Here is a 17,267-nt window from a genome sequence, read left to right as displayed (position 1 = left end):
CTTTTAACTTTTCGATTACTTGTTTCTCGACGTTGGCTGAGATCATTTTGGTGATCAGGTCGATGTCGTTGTGAGACGATCCGATGCCGCTTGAACCACCAGTTTTGAGACCAAGGGTGCCGAGCTTAAACCTATCTTCTCCGAGTGGTGATCCCTCGTGTGTGTCCTCGTCGTCATCGGAGACATTCATCTCGTCTCCCGATGCGTCACCGGAGTGGATATGAGCGATTGATTGTTTTTGGGGTTGAGGTGGCTCCACCGGTGGTGAGCTTCCTTTGTTCAAAGGTGGTTGAACGTCATCGCTCGTTCCATTCTTGCTTGCCGTTTTGCTGCTTGGTTTCAATGTGTTGTTCGTACCTTTAGGTGGCGCCATTTGATTAAACCAAAATCGTTTCGAGTAAATAGATTTCGGGTTTAAGTGCTTGATTTGGGAAAAAGAGTAAGTCAAATGTTTTAACTCCAAAAATTGTGCAAACCCCGATTTGGAATCTGGATTCCAAGGGCGTCAAACAATCGATTGAATTAACCTTATTCGATCGGAATCGAATAAGTTAATATCTTAGGGTAGAGATTAGCTCCGACGATGATCGGAGTACTGATAGGAATTGAGTTAACGACTGGAGTAATGCTATCGTAATTAACTTGGGCAGAGTAATATTAATGCATCCAGCGTTGTCTGAATGAGTGATCTTGTTTGCGTATTTATAGAGGTTAGGAGGGAATGATGACGTGGCACATGTCCCTTTCATGCTTGTAACGAACTTTGCCAATCCCGAGGGGTGACGTGGCATGTAGTGACCCGAACTTTTCCATGTTTATATATATTAATTGAGATTGATATTTACATGATTAAATGTTTCCAACATGTTAAGCAATCAAACTTGTTAAGACTTGATTAATTGAAATATGTTTCATATAGACAATTGACCACCCAAGTTGACTGGTGATTCACGAACGTTAAAACTTGTAAAAACTATATGATGACATATATATGGATATATATATATAGTTAACATGATACTATGATAAGTAAACATATCATTAAGTATATTAACAATGAACTACATATGTAAAAACAAGACTACTAACTTAATGATTTTTAAACGAGACATATATGTAACGATTATCGTTGTAAAGACATTAATGTATATATATATATATCATATTAAGAGATATTCATACATGATAATATCAAGATAATATAATAATTTAAAATCTCATTTGATATTATAAACATTGGGTTAACAACATTTAACAAGATCGTTAACCTAAAGGTTTCAAAACAACACTTACATGTAACAACTAACGATGACTTAACGACTCAGTTAAAATGTATATACATGTAGTGTTTTAATATGTATTTATACACTTTTGAAAGACTTCAATACACTTATCAAAATACTTCTACTTAACAAAAATGCTTACAATTACATCCTCGTTCAGTTTCATCAACAATTCTACTCGTATGCACCCGTATTCGTACTCGTACAATACACAGGTTTTAGATGTATGTACTATTGGTATATACACTCCAATGATCAGCTCTTAGCAGCCCATGTGAGTCACCTAACACATGTGGGAACCATCATTTGGCAACTAGCATGAAATATCTCATAAAATTACAAAAATATGAGTAATCATTCATGACTTATTTACATGAAAACAAAATTACATATCCTTTATATCTAATCCATACACCAACGACCAAAAACACCTACAAACACTTTCATTCTTCAATTTTCTTCATCTAATTGATCTCTCTCAAGTTCTATCTTCAAGTTCTAAGTGTTCTTCATAAATTCCAAAAGTTCTAGTTACATAAAATCAAGAATACTTTCAAGTTTGCTAGCTCACTTCCAATCTTGTAAGGTGATCATCCAACCTCAAGAAATCTTTGTTTCTTACAGTAGGTTATCATTCTAATACAAGGTAATAATCATATTCAAACTTTGGTTCAATTTCTATAACTATAACAATCTTATTTCAAGTGATGATCTTACTTGAACTTGTTTTCGTGTCATGATTCTGCTTCAAGAACTTCGAGCCATCCAAGGATCCATTGAAGCTAGATCCACTTTTCTCTTTTCCAGTAGGTTTATCCAAGGAACTTAAGGTAGTAATGATGTTCATAACATCATTCGATTCATACATATAAAGCTATCTTATTCGAAGGTTTAAACTTGTAATCACTAGAACATAGTTTAGTTAATTCTAAACTTGTTCGCAAATAAAAGTTAATCCTTCTAACTTGACTTTTAAAATCAACTAAACACATGTTCTATATCTATATGATATGCTAACTTAATGATTTAAAACCTGGAAACACGAAAAACACCGTAAAACCGGATTTACGCCGTCGTAGTAACACCGCGGGCTGTTTTGGGTTAGTTAATTAAAAAATATGATAAACTTTGATTTAAAAGTTGTTATTCTGGGAAAATGATTTTTATTATGAACATGAAACTATATCCAAAAATTATGGTTAAACTCAAAGTGGAAGTATATTTTCTAAAATGGTCATCTAGACGTCGTTCTTTCGACTGAAATGACTACCTTTACAAAAACGACTTGTAACTTATTTTTCCGACTATAAACCTATACTTTTATGTTTAGATTCATAAAATAGAGTTCAATATGAAACCATAGCAATTTGATTCAATCAAAACGGATTTAAAATGAAGAAGTTATGGGTAAAACAAGATTGGATAATTTTTCTCATTTTAGCTACGTGAAAATTGGTAACAAATCTATTCCAACCATAACTTAATCAACTTGTATTGTATATTATGTAATCTTGAGATACCATAGACACGTATACAATGTTTCGACCTATCATGTCGACACATCTATATATATTTCGGAACAACCATAGACACTCTATATGTGAATGTTGGAGTTAGCTATACAGGGTTGAGGTTGATTCCAAAATATATATAGTTTGAGTTGTGATCAATACTGAGATATGTATACACTGGGTCGTGGATTGATTCAAGATAATATTTATCGATTTATTTCTGTACATCTAACTGTGGACAACTAGTTGTAGGTTACTAACGAGGACAGCTGACTTAATAAACTTAAAACATCAAAATATATTAAAAGTGTTGTAAATATATTTTGAACATACTTTAATATATATGTATATATTGTTATAGGTTCGTGAATCAACAGTGGCCAAGTCTTACTTCCCGACGAAGTAAAAGTCTGTGAAAGTGAGTTATAGTCCCACTTTTAAAATCTAATATTTTTGGGATGAGAATACATGCAGGTTTTATAAATGATTTACAAAATAGACACAAGTACGTGAAATTACATTCTATGGTTGAATTATCAAAATCGAATATGCCCCTTTTTATTAAGTCTGGTAATCTAAGAATTAGGGAACAGACACCCTAATTGACGCGAATCCTAAAGATAGATCTATTGGGCCTAACAAACCCCATCCAAAGTACCGGATGCTTTAGTACTTCGAAATTTATATCATATCCGAAGGGTGTCCCGGAATGATGGGGATATTCTTATATATGCATCTTGTTATTGTCGGTTACCAGGTGTTCACCATATGAATGATTTTTATCTCTATGTATGGGATGTGTATTGAAATATGAAATCTTGTGGTCTATTGTTACGATTTGATATATATAGGTTAAACCTATAACTCACCAACATTTTTGTTGACGTTTAAAGCATGTTTATTCTCAGGTGAATATTAAGAGCTTCCGCTGTTGCATACTAAAATAAGGACAAGATTTGGAGTCCATGTTTGTATGATATTGTGTAAAAACTGCATTCAAGAAACTGATTTCGATGTAACATATTTGTATTGTAAACCATTATGTAATGGTCGTGTGTAAACAGGATATTTTAGATTATCATTATTTGATAATCTACGTAAAGCTTTTTAAACCTTTATTTATGAAATAAAGGTTATGGTTTGTTTTAAAAATGAATGCAGTCTTTGAAAAACGTCTCATATAGAGGTCAAAACCTCGCAACGAAATCAATTAATATGGAACGTTTTTAATCAATAAGAACGGGACATTTCAGTTGGTATCCGAGCGTTGGTCTTAGAGAACCAGAATTTTGCATTAGTGTGTCTTATCGAGTTTGTTAGGATGCATTAGTGAGTCTGGACTTCGACCGTGTTTACTTGAAAAATGATTGCTTAACAAATTTTGTTGGAAACTATATATTTTTAACATGTGAATATTATGTGATATATTAATCTCTTAACGCGTTTGATATTATGTGATAGATGTCTACCTCTAGAACAAGTCCCATTGACTCACCTAATAATAATGAAGAGTCAAATGTAAATTGGAATGATTCGTGGACTGATTCACAAGTTCCCGAAGAGGAACCGGAAGAAGAGTCGGAACCGGAAGAAGAATCGGAACCGGAAGAAGAATCGGAACCGGATGAAGAAATAGAACCGGTGGGGGAAATAATAAAACGGTTAAGTAAAAGAAAATCCTCAACCAACCGACCAAGGTTAATTATGGTCAATGGTGTTTCCGCCAAGGAAGCAAAATATTGGGAGGATTACCAATTCTCCGATGAATCGGATTCCGACGAGAATTCCGATGATGTTATAGAAATTACCCCAACTGAATTTAAAAAGGCAAAAGAAAATAATAAGGGAAAGGGCATAAAAATAGAGAAATCTAATTCCAACCCCGATGAACTTTATATGTATCGTCAACCCCCGAAGTCCTTAAGTTGTAACAATGACCCGGGAACCTCTAAACCACCAGGTTTTTCTAAACCAATGTGGATCACGACGGCTCGTATTAGGGGAACAACATATATCCCTAGAAACTTGGCAAAATGAACCAAAACCGAAGAAGAAGAAACGAGCGAGTCGGAATAAGATAGTTGTATTCGCGTGGTGTAATATATGTAATATAGTGTTCTTATGCTTTATGATATATGTAAAAATTGCTTGTATTAATAAGTATTTTTTTTATGAAACTAACTCTTGTCTATTTTACAGTTTAAAAACACAAAATGGATAGACAACCCAATATTTTAAGAGACCTACCCGGAGACATGATTGATGAAATCTTGTCTAGAGTCGGCCAGAATTCTTCGGCACAACTATTTAAGGCGAGATCAGTTTGTAAGACATTCGAAGAACGTTCCAAGAATGTCTTGGTTTATAAGAGACTTTCGTTTGAAAGATGGGGGATATCACATTGGGAAACCCATAAGTTACGATGTGTTTACTTTGACGCATATATTGCGGGGAACCCAAATGCTATTTTACGCAACGGGTTAAGAAATTATTTTGACTCAATATATCCGAATATTGGACTTCGTGATTTAGAAAAAGCGGCTAACATGCAACATAAAGAAGCATGTTATGCTTACGGATTAGTAATGTTCGCTTCTCACCAAAGTGAGAACAAGAACATCGGGCTACAACTATTAAACAAAACGTTTCCACAAGTGACGGAGTCGGTAATTGGGGTAAGAAATGAGGTTTTTAGATTATTACGGGACTGTTGGACATTACGTAACCCTCGTCCCTTTGATGACGTTACAACACGCTGTCTTATCAACGGCCATAACGGTTATGTTGCACAAGACCAAGGATGGGAAGTAGTCCTAGTAAAACCAGAATGCATGACTTGTTTCTGGACATATGAATTACGTGTCTTTATTGCCTTTGCCGAACGACTTGTGTACTAGCTAGAATTGTCTTCACAACTATCTTGTATCAAAGTTATTGTGTGCTATATTTCATGCTTTATGTAAAATAAGCGGTATTGTAAGTTTGTAAAATATTGTATAAAAGTTTGAACGCGCAATATTATTACAATCAGTTTTTCATATAGAATTGTAGTAGTTGAATTGTATATTAGCTACTAAGTATGAACTTAACGGGTAGGTACTACCCGAATTTAAACTTATAAAACGCTAATATGAAGAAAAAGCTTTTATAAATGAGTTCATATTATGCTACGAAATACTATTAACTACTCTTAATATTCTGTATGATTAACTTGTTCCATTTAACTATTTTGAAGGAAATGGCACCGACTACTCGACACACCGTGAATATGAATGAAGAGGAATTCCGTACTTTTCTAGCTTCAAACATAGCCGCAGTACAGGCTGCGCTACATACCAACAATAACCTTGGATCTAGCAGTACAGGAAATCGTGTAGGATGCACCTACAAAGAATTCACTGCCTGCAAACCTTTGGAATTTGATGGAACCGAAGGACCGATCGGATTGAAACGGTGGACCGAGAAGGTTGAATCGGTGTTTGCCATAAGTAAGTGTACTGAAGAGGACAAAGTGAAGTACGCTACGCATACCTTCACAGGTTCTGCGTTAACTTGGTGGAATACCTATCTAGAGCAAGTGGGACAAGATGATGCGTACGCACTACCGTGGTCAGCATTCAAGCACTTGATGAACGAGAAGTACCGTCCCAGAACCGAGGTCAATAAACTCAAGACAGAACTTAGAGGGTTACGAACCCAAGGATTTGATATTACCACGTACGAAAGACGATTCACAGAATTGTGCCTATTGTGTCCGGGAGCATTCGAAGATGAGGAAGAGAAGATCGACGCGTTTGTGAAAGGATTACCGGAAAGAATCCAAGAAGATATAAGTTCACACGAGCCCGCCTCCATACAACAGGCATGTAGAATGGCTCACAAACTAGTGAACCAGATTGAAGAAAGAATTAAAGAACAGACTGCTGAAGAGGCCAATGTGAAGCAAGTCAAAAGAAAGTGGGAGGAAAACGGTGATAAGAATCACCAATACAACAACAACAGTAATTACAACAATAATCGCAACAATTATCCCAACAATCTCAACATCAATCGCAACTACAACAAACGGCCCAACAACAACAACAACAACAACAACAGCAACTACAACAATCATCCCAACAACAATAATAACCGCAACAACAACAACAATCAGAAGCAGCTATGCCAAAGGTGTGAAAAGAATCACTCGGGGTTCTGCACCAAATTTTGCAACAAGTGTAAAAGAAATGGTCATAGCGCGGCGAAGTGTGAGGTCTACGGACCAGGGGCTAATAGAACGAAAGGAACAAATGGTGTCGGAACGAGTAATGGCGGAGCAAGTAGTGTCGGAGCAAGTTATGCCAATGTAGTTTGTTATAAATGTGGAAAACCAGGCCACATTATTAGAAATTGCCCGAACCAGGAGAACACGAATGGACAAGGCCGTGGAAGAGTTTTCAATATTAATGCGATAGAGGCACAGGAAGACCCGGAGCTTGTTACGGGTACGTTTCTTATTGACAATAAATCTGCTTACGTTTTATTTGATTCGGGTGCGGATAGAAGCTATATGAGTAGAGATTTTTGTGCTAAATTAAGTTGTCCATTGACGCCTTTGGATAGTAAATTTTTACTCGAATTAGCAAATGGTAAATTAATTTCAGCAGATAATATATGTCGGAATCGAGAAATTAAACTGGTTAGCGAAACATTTAAGATTGATTTGATACCAGTAGAGTTAGGGAGTTTTGATGTGATAATCGGTATGGACTGGTTGAAAGAAGTGAAAGCGGAGATCGTTTGTTACAAAAATGCAATTCGCATTATACGAGAAAAAGGAAAACCCTTAATGGTGTACGGAGAAAAGGGCAACACGAAGCTACATCTTATTAGTAATTTGAAGGCACAAAAACTAATAAGAAAAGGTTGCTATGCTGTTCTAGCACACGTCGAGAAAGTACAAACTAAAGAAAAGAGCATCAATGATGTTCCCATTGCAAAAGAATTTCCCGATGTATTTCCGAAAGAATTACCGGGATTACCCCCACATCGATCCGTTGAATTTCAAATAGATCTTGTACCAGGAGCTGCACCAATAGCTCGTGCTCCTTACAGACTCGCACCCAGCGAGATGAAAGAACTGCAAAGCCAATTACAAGAACTTTTAGAGCGTGGTTTCATTCCACCAAGCACATCACCGTGGGGAGCTCCTGTTTTGTTTGTCAGGAAGAAAGATGGTACATTCAGGTTGTGTATCGACTACCGAGAGTTGAACAAACTTACCATCAAGAACCGCTACCCACTACCGAGAATCGACGACTTATTTGATCAACTACAAGGCTCGTCTGTTTATTCAAAGATTGACTTACGTTCCGGGTATCATCAAATGCGGGTGAAAGAAGATGATATTCCAAAGACTGCTTTCAGAACACGTTACGGTCATTACGAGTTTATGGTCATGCCGTTTGGTTTAACTAATGCACCAGCTGTGTTCATGGACCTTATGAACCGAGTGTGTGGACCATACCTTGACAAGTTTGTCATTGTTTTCATTGATGACATACTTATTTACTCAAAAAATGACCAAGAACACGGTGAACATTTGAGAAAGGTGTTAGAAGTATTGAGGAAGGAAGAATTGTACGCTAAGTTTTCAAAGTGTGCATTTTGGTTGGAAGAAGTTCAATTCCTCGGTCACATAGTGAACAAAGAAGGTATTAAGGTGGATCCGGCAAAGATAGAAACTGTTGAAAAGTGGGAAACCCCTAAAACTCCGAAACACATACGCCAGTTTTTAGGACTAGCTGGTTACTACAGAAGGTTCATCCAAGACTTTTCCAGAATAGCAAAACCCTTGACTGCATTAACGCATAAAGGGAAGAAATTTGAATGGAATGATGAACAAGAGAAAGCGTTTCAGTTATTGAAGAAAAAGTTAACTACGGCACCTATATTGTCATTGCCTGAAGGGAATGATGATTTTGTGATTTATTGTGATGCATCAAAGCAAGGTCTCGGTTGTGTATTAATGCAACGAACGAAGGTGATTGCTTATGCGTCTAGACAATTGAAGATTCACGAACAAAATTATACGACGCATGATTTGGAATTAGGCGCGGTTGTTTTTGCATTAAAGACTTGGAGGCACTACTTATATGGGGTCAAAAGTATTATATATACCGACCACAAAAGTCTTCAACACATATTTAATCAGAAACAACTGAATATGAGGCAGCGTAGGTGGATTGAATTATTGAATGATTACGACTTTGAGATTCGTTACCACCCGGGGAAGGCAAATGTGGTAGCCGATGCCTTGAGCAGGAAGGACAGAGAACCCATTCGAGTAAAATCTATGAATATAATGATTCATAATAACATTACTACTCAAATAAAGGAGGCGCAACAAGGAGTTTTAAAAGAGGGAAATTTAAAGGATGAAATACCCAAAGGATCGGAGAAGCATCTTAATATTCGGGAAGACGGAACCCGGTATAGGGCTGAAAGGATTTGGGTACCAAAATTTGGAGATATGAGAGAAATGGTACTTAGAGAAGCTCATAAAACCAGATACTCAATACATCCTGGAACGGGGAAGATGTACAAGGATCTCAAGAAACATTTTTGGTGGCCGGGTATGAAAGCCGATGTTGCTAAATACGTAGGAGAATGTTTGACGTGTTCTAAGGTCAAAGCTGAGCATCAGAAACCATCAGGTCTACTTCAACAACCCGAAATCCCGGAATGGAAATGGGAAAACATTACCATGGATTTCATCACTAAATTGCCAAGGACTGCAAGTGGTTTTGATACTATTTGGGTAATAGTTGATCGTCTCACCAAATCAGCACACTTCCTACCAATAAGAGAAGATGACAAGATGGAGAAGTTAGCACGACTGTATTTGAAGGAAGTCGTCTCCAGACATGGAATACCAATCTCTATTATCTCTGATAGGGATGGCAGATTTATTTCAAGATTCTGGCAGACATTACAGCAAGCATTAGGAACTCGTCTAGACATGAGTACTGCCTATCATCCACAAACTGATGGGCAGAGCGAAAGGACGATACAAACGCTTGAAGACATGCTACGAGCATGTGTTATTGATTTCGGAAACAGTTGGGATCGACATCTACCGTTAGCAGAATTTTCCTACAACAACAGCTACCATTCAAGCATTGAGATGGCGCCGTTTGAAGCACTTTATGGTAGAAAGTGCAGGTCTCCGATTTGTTGGAGTGAAGTGGGGGATAGACAGATTACGGGTCCGGAGATTATACAAGAAACTACCGAGAAGATCATCCAAATTCAACAACGGTTGAAAACCGCCCAAAGTCGACAAAAGAGCTACGCTGACATTAAAAGAAAAGATATAGAATTTGAAATTGGAGAGATGGTCATGCTTAAAGTTGCACCTTGGAAAGGCGTTGTTCGATTTGGTAAACGAGGGAAATTAAATCCAAGGTATATTGGACCATTCAAGATTATTGATCGTGTCGGACCAGTAGCTTACCGACTAGAGTTACCTCAACAAATCGCGGCTGTACATAACACTTTCCACGTCTCGAATTTAAAGAAATGTTTTGCTAAAGAAGATCTCACTATTCCGTTAGATGAAATCCAAATCAACGAAAAACTTCAATTCATCGAAGAACCCGTCGAAATAATGGATCGTGAGGTTAAAAGACTTAAGCAAAACAAGATACCAATTGTTAAGGTTCGATGGAATGCTCGTAGAGGACCCGAGTTCACCTGGGAGCGTGAAGATCAGATGAAGAAGAAATACCCGCATCTATTTCCAGAAGATTCGTCAACACCTTCAACAGCTTAAAATTTCGGGACGAAATTTATTTAACGGGTAGGTACTGTAGTGACCCGAACTTTTCCATGTTTATATATATTAATTGAGATTTATATTTACATGATTAAATGTTTCCAACATGTTAAGCAATCAAACTTGTTAAGACTTGATTAATTGAAATATGTTTCATATAGACAATTGACCACCCAAGTTGACTGGTGATTCACGAACGTTAAAACTTGTAAAAACTATATGATGACATATATATGGATATATATATAGTTAACATGATACTATGATAAGTAAACATATCATTAAGTATATTAACAATGAACTACATATGTAAAAACAAGACTACTAACTTAATGATTTTTAAACGAGACATATATGTAACGATTATCGTTGTAAAGACATTAATGTATATATATATATATCATATTAAGAGATATTCATACATGATAATATCAAGATAATATAATAATTTAAAATCTCATTTGATATTATAAACATTGGGTTAACAACATTTAACAAGATCGTTAACCTAAAGGTTTCAAAACAACACTTACATGTAACGACTAACGATGACTTAACGACTCAGTTAAAATGTATATACATGTAGTGTTTTAATATGTATTTATACACTTTTGAAAGACTTCAATACACTTATCAAAATACTTCTACTTAACAAAAATGCTTACAATTACATCCTCGTTCAGTTTCATCAACAATTCTACTCGTATGCACCCGTATTCGTACTCGTACAATACACAGGTTTTAGATGTATGTACTATTGGTATATACACTCCAATGATCAGCTCTTAGCAGCCCATGTGAGTCACCTAACACATGTGGGAACCATCATTTGGCAACTAGCATGAAATATCTCATAAAATTACAAAAATATGAGTAATCATTCATGACTTATTTACATGAAAACAAAATTACATATCCTTTATATCTAATCCATACACCAACGACCAAAAACACCTACAAACACTTTCATTCTTCAATTTTCTTCATCTAATTGATCTCTCTCAAGTTCCATCTTCAAGTTCTAAGTGTTCTTCATAAATTCCAAAAGTTCTAGTTACATAAAATCAAGAATACTTTCAAGTTTGCTAGCTCACTTCCAATCTTGTAAGGTGATCATCCAACCTCAAGAAATCTTTGTTTCTTACAGTAGGTTATCATTCTAATACAAGGTAATAATCATATTCAAACTTTGGTTCAATTTCTATAACTATAACAATCTTATTTCAAGTGATGATCTTACTTGAACTTGTTTTCGTGTCATGATTCTGCTTCAAGAACTTCGAGCCATCCAAGGATCCATTGAAGCTAGATCCACTTTTCTCTTTTCCAGTAGGTTTATCCAAGGAACTTAAGGTAGTAATGATGTTCATAACATCATTCGATTCATACATATAAAGCTATCTTATTCGAAGGTTTAAACTTGTAATCACTAGAACATAGTTTAGTTAATTCTAAACTTGTTCGCAAATAAAAGTTAATCCTTCTAACTTGACTTTTAAAATCAACTAAACACATGTTCTATATCTATATGATATGCTAACTTAATGATTTAAAACCTGGAAACACGAAAAACACCGTAAAACCGGATTTACGCCGTCGTAGTAACACCGCGGGCTGTTTTGGGTTAGTTAATTAAAAACTATGATAAACTTTGATTTAAAAGTTGTTATTCTGGGAAAATGATTTTTATTATGAACATGAAACTATATCCAAAAATTATGGTTAAACTCAAAGTGGAAGTATGTTTTCTAAAATGGTCATCTAGACGTCGTTCTTTCGACTGAAATGACTACCTTTACAAAAACGACTTGTAACTTATTTTTCCGACTATAAACCTATACTTTTATGTTTAGATTCATAAAATAGAGTTCAATATGAAACCATAGCAATTTGATTCACTCAAAACGGATTTAAAATGAAGAAGTTATGGGTAAAACAAGATTGGATAATTTTTCTCATTTTAGCTACGTGAAAATTGGTAACAAATCTATTCCAACCATAACTTAATCAACTTGTATTGTATATTATGTAATCTTGAGATACCATAGACACGTATACAATGTTTCGACCTATCATGTCGACACATCTATATATATTTCGGAACAACCATAGACACTCTATATGTGAATGTTGGAGTTAGCTATACAGGGTTGAGGTTGATTCCAAAATATATATAGTTTGAGTTGTGATCAATACTGAGATATGTATACACTGGGTCGTGGATTGATTCAAGATAATAGTTATCGATTTATTTCTGTACATCTAACTGTGGACAACTAGTTGTAGGTTACTAACGAGGACAGCTGACTTAATAAACTTAAAACATCAAAATATATTAAAAGTGTTGTAAATATATTTTGAACATACTTTAATATATATGTATATATTGTTATAGGTTCGTGAATCAACAGTGGCCAAGTCTTACTTCCCGACGAAGTAAAAGTCTGTGAAAGTGAGTTATAGTCCCACTTTTAAAATCTAATATTTTTGGGATGAGAATACATGCAGGTTTTATAAATGATTTACAAAATAGACACAAGTACGTGAAATTACATTCTATGGTTGAATTATCAAAATCGAATATGCCCCTTTTTATTAAGTCTGGTAATCTAAGAATTAGGGAACAGACACCCTAATTGACGCGAATCCTAAAGATAGATCTATTGGGCCTAACAAACCCCATCCAAAGTACCGGATGCTTTAGTACTTCGAAATTTATATCATATCCGAAGGGTGTCCCGGAATGATGGGGATATTCTTATATATGCATCTTGTTATTGTCGGTTACCAGGTGTTCACCATATGAATGATTTTTATCTCTATGTATGGGATGTGTATTGAAATATGAAATCTTGTGGTCTAATGTTACGATTTGATATATATAGGTTAAACCTATAACTCACCAACATTTTTGTTGACGTTTAAAGCATGTTTATTCTCAGGTGAATATTAAGAGCTTCCGCTGTTGCATACTAAAATAAGGACAAGATTTGGAGTCCATGTTTGTATGATATTGTGTAAAAACTGCATTCAAGAAACTGATTTCGATGTAACATATTTGTATTGTAAACCATTATGTAATGGTCGTGTGTAAACAGGATATTTTAGATTATCATTATTTGATAATCTACGTAAAGCTTTTTAAACCTTTATTTATGAAATAAAGGTTATGGTTTGTTTTAAAAATGAATGCAGTCTTTGAAAAACGTCTCATATAGAGGTCAAAACCTCGCAACGAAATCAATTAATATGGAACGTTTTTAATCAATAAGAACGGGACATTTCATGGCACATGTCCTTTTCATGGGAATAATCAAGCAGATCCTAACAAACATTCCTAGATTCGTGGGCTGACGTGGCATGCAACTTGCTTACATGCTTGTTCAGGGATGAGGTGTCTATTCCGGGACAGTGCACTTTCTCCGGGACGACGTGCTTGTCCCGGGAGGGTATCATTCTGCTGAGTTGAAATGCCGAACCGAGAAGTGGTGACGGTACCAGCAGCATGTCGGTTCCGGCTAAGGTGTCAGAGCTCTTAGCCTAATCCGGGAAGGTTTTGCTTTCAACTTGTCATCATGACTGGCTACATGATGCCGGTTATATGTGTGTTATCCGAGCTCTCAATCTAGCCATTCTTCTGGCATGGTAAAGTTGCTGAGATGACGTCGGATGGATGTTGGGAAAGGGTCCGTGTTCCGAAACAGACGGTGCCGGGTAAGATCCTTGTCGGGACGCTTGCTTGTTTTGAGACGGATCATTATGCGTATCATTAATCCAGATGTGCTTTTCCTATCAACATGGCAACCTCCATGATCAGCATCTGTGTAAGCAGTGAGATTGAATTCGGATCCATGAGGATACCAGATTTCAAGGTTAGGTGTACCCTTAAGGTACTGAAAAATTCTAACCACTTCTTTGGAGTGTGATTTCTTAGAGTTTGACTGAAAGCGAGCACAGACCATTACAGCAAGTGTAATGTCCGATCTGCTTGCAGTTAAGTACATTAAAGAACCAACCATGCTTCTATAAAGCGTAATATCAAAGGGTTCCCCATTAGTATCGGCATCCAGTAATGTCCTCATTGGGGTTGTCATTGGTTTTAAAGCAGTCATTTTAAAACATTTTAGCATATCATTGATATACTCTATTTGTTTGACTGATAAAAATCCCGTTTGGTAATTGGTTTACTTGTAACCCCAAGAAGAAATTGAGCTGGTCAAGCATGCTCATTTCGAATTTGTTGGCAATAAGGTCACCAAATTCTTTGCATAAAGCCGGGGACGTGGAACCAAAAATAATGTCATCAACGTAAATTTGAACCAAGAGAATGTGACCGTGGTTTTTACGGATGAAGAGCGTTGTATCAATCATTCCACGAGAAAAGCCATTATCTAGTAAGTACTTTGTCAAGGTCTCGTACCATGCACGCGGTGCTTGCTTTAGACCATACAAAGCTTTCTCCAAGTAGTAAACGTGGTTTGGATGAATGGGATCGACAAAGCCTTCTGGTTGATCAGCATAAACTTCCTCTTGAAGATGACCATTCAGAAAAGCAGTTTTGACATCCATTTGAAACACCGTGAACTTCATATGAGAAGCAAATGCAAGAAATAGATGAATAGCCTCAATCCTTGCAACCAGCGCAAACGTTTCATCATAATCAGTACCCTCTTGTTGTCGGTATCCCTTAGCCACAAAACATGCCTTATTTTGAACCACAATTCCATCAGAATCCTTCTTGTTCTTGAAAATCCACTTAACCACTATTGGTCGTTGACCCGCTGGTCTTGGAACTAATCGCCATACTTTTAATTGTTCAAATTGATTGATCTCTTCTTGTATTGCTACCACCCGGTTGTTCTTGTATTGCTTTCCTTGATTGTCTTTGTCCGTTTATGATAGACACGATAGGCAACTTTGTTCAAAGAATAACCGAGAAATACGGCTTGATCGCCATGAGGATCAAACTTTCCGAGGCTGTCAAAATCGTTAAGCACATAGCATATACAACCAAAGACACGGAAATATTTGACATTCGGGCATCTACCATATAATAACTCATAAGGAGTTTTGTCAAACCATTTATTAATGATACAACGATTTTGGGTATAACATGCAGTTGAAATGGCCTCCCCCACATTTTCAGAGGTAGTTTGGAGTAGGCAAGCATCGTTCGAGCTGCCTCGCACAACGTATGATGACATCGTCTAACTACTCCATTCTGTTGGCAGGTTCGTGCAGCAGAGAACTACTGATGTTCAATGCCTTGGTCTTTCAAATAACTATCAAGGAGGTCATTCTTAAATTCCGTCCCATTATCAGCTCGGATGCTCTTAACACATTTATTAAAAGAGCGTTGAGTCTTTTTGATGAACTCAATGATAATGGCGGGGGTTTCTGACTTAGTTCTCATAAGAAAAAGCCTTGTAAATCGAGTATAGTCATCTAGAATGACAAGCACATGTTTTCTGCCACCGAGGCTAGAAATTCTCATGGGTCCACATAAGTACATATGCAATAATTGCAAAGACGATGAAGTACTGGGGATTTGCTTAAGCGGATGATTGGTCCGTTTCAGCTTACCCAACGCACATGATGGACACACATGATGCTTATCATATTGAAAGCTGGGAATACCATCAACTAAGTCTTTAGAGACTAGTCGATTAATACCCTTGTAATTCAGATGTGACATTCGGTGATGCCATAACCACGAATTTTCTTTTGTTGAACGAGAGGCCAAACACATGGTTTCATGTGATGGTGCATCATTGAGGTCAATAGTATATAGTGAAGCACAACGTTTACCAACAAGGAGATTGTTTCCATCGGTGGATTGCATCGAGCATTGATGACGTTCAAACAGAATTTTGAGATCTCCGTCGCAAAATTGGCTGATACTAAATAAACTACACCCCAAACCCTCAACATATGAGACCCGTTTGATCATTATGCCATTTTTCACATAATCTCCATAACCTGTTATCGCTGTAATCTCATCATTTCCAAAAGTAACCGTTCCTAGGAATTTGTCAACAAAATTGACAAGCAAGGATTTATCGCCCGTCATGTGTCGAGAACAACCGGAGTCGTTGTACCACACACAGACGTCGAAACCCTGTCAAAGTTAATTTTCCTAGAGTTTAGGTACCCAAAGTTTCTTGGGTCCTCTACGGTTAGTACCAACAAAAAAATTCGGATCACAGATTAATGTATCACGTAAAGCAGCATGCAATTTAGACATTAAAGCATCATCTAAAGCCACATTACATGAAGCATCATAAGCGAAATCAAGTTTTACATCATCATCAGAAGTCTTTATACACAATTTATTCCAAGTAGATGTTTTGTTCACACAAGAGAATTGAAAAACATGCGATGACTTCCTAGGTCGAATAGCAGATTTCTTGGTTTGGTTTGCTACTTTCTTAGTCGTGGGCTTAGGAACCCATACAGACTTGTAATTCAAGTTAGGATAATAGCCTGTGAAACGAAAAACACCTTTGTTAGTTAGACGTCCAAACTTTTCAGTTGTCACTTGAGTATTTCGATTTTTCAAAATTTACATTTTTATTTTGCGTTTCATTGCATCATACTCACTCAAATCAGATTTTGGACTCGTGATTTGTTTTGAAGACTTCTTTGGTTTTGGTAAAA

Source organism: Rutidosis leptorrhynchoides, chromosome 1, assembly GCF_046630445.1.
Source record: "Rutidosis leptorrhynchoides isolate AG116_Rl617_1_P2 chromosome 1, CSIRO_AGI_Rlap_v1, whole genome shotgun sequence".
Taxonomy (NCBI): Eukaryota; Viridiplantae; Streptophyta; class Magnoliopsida; order Asterales; family Asteraceae; genus Rutidosis; species Rutidosis leptorrhynchoides.
Note: the sequence above shows the minus strand (reverse complement) of the source record.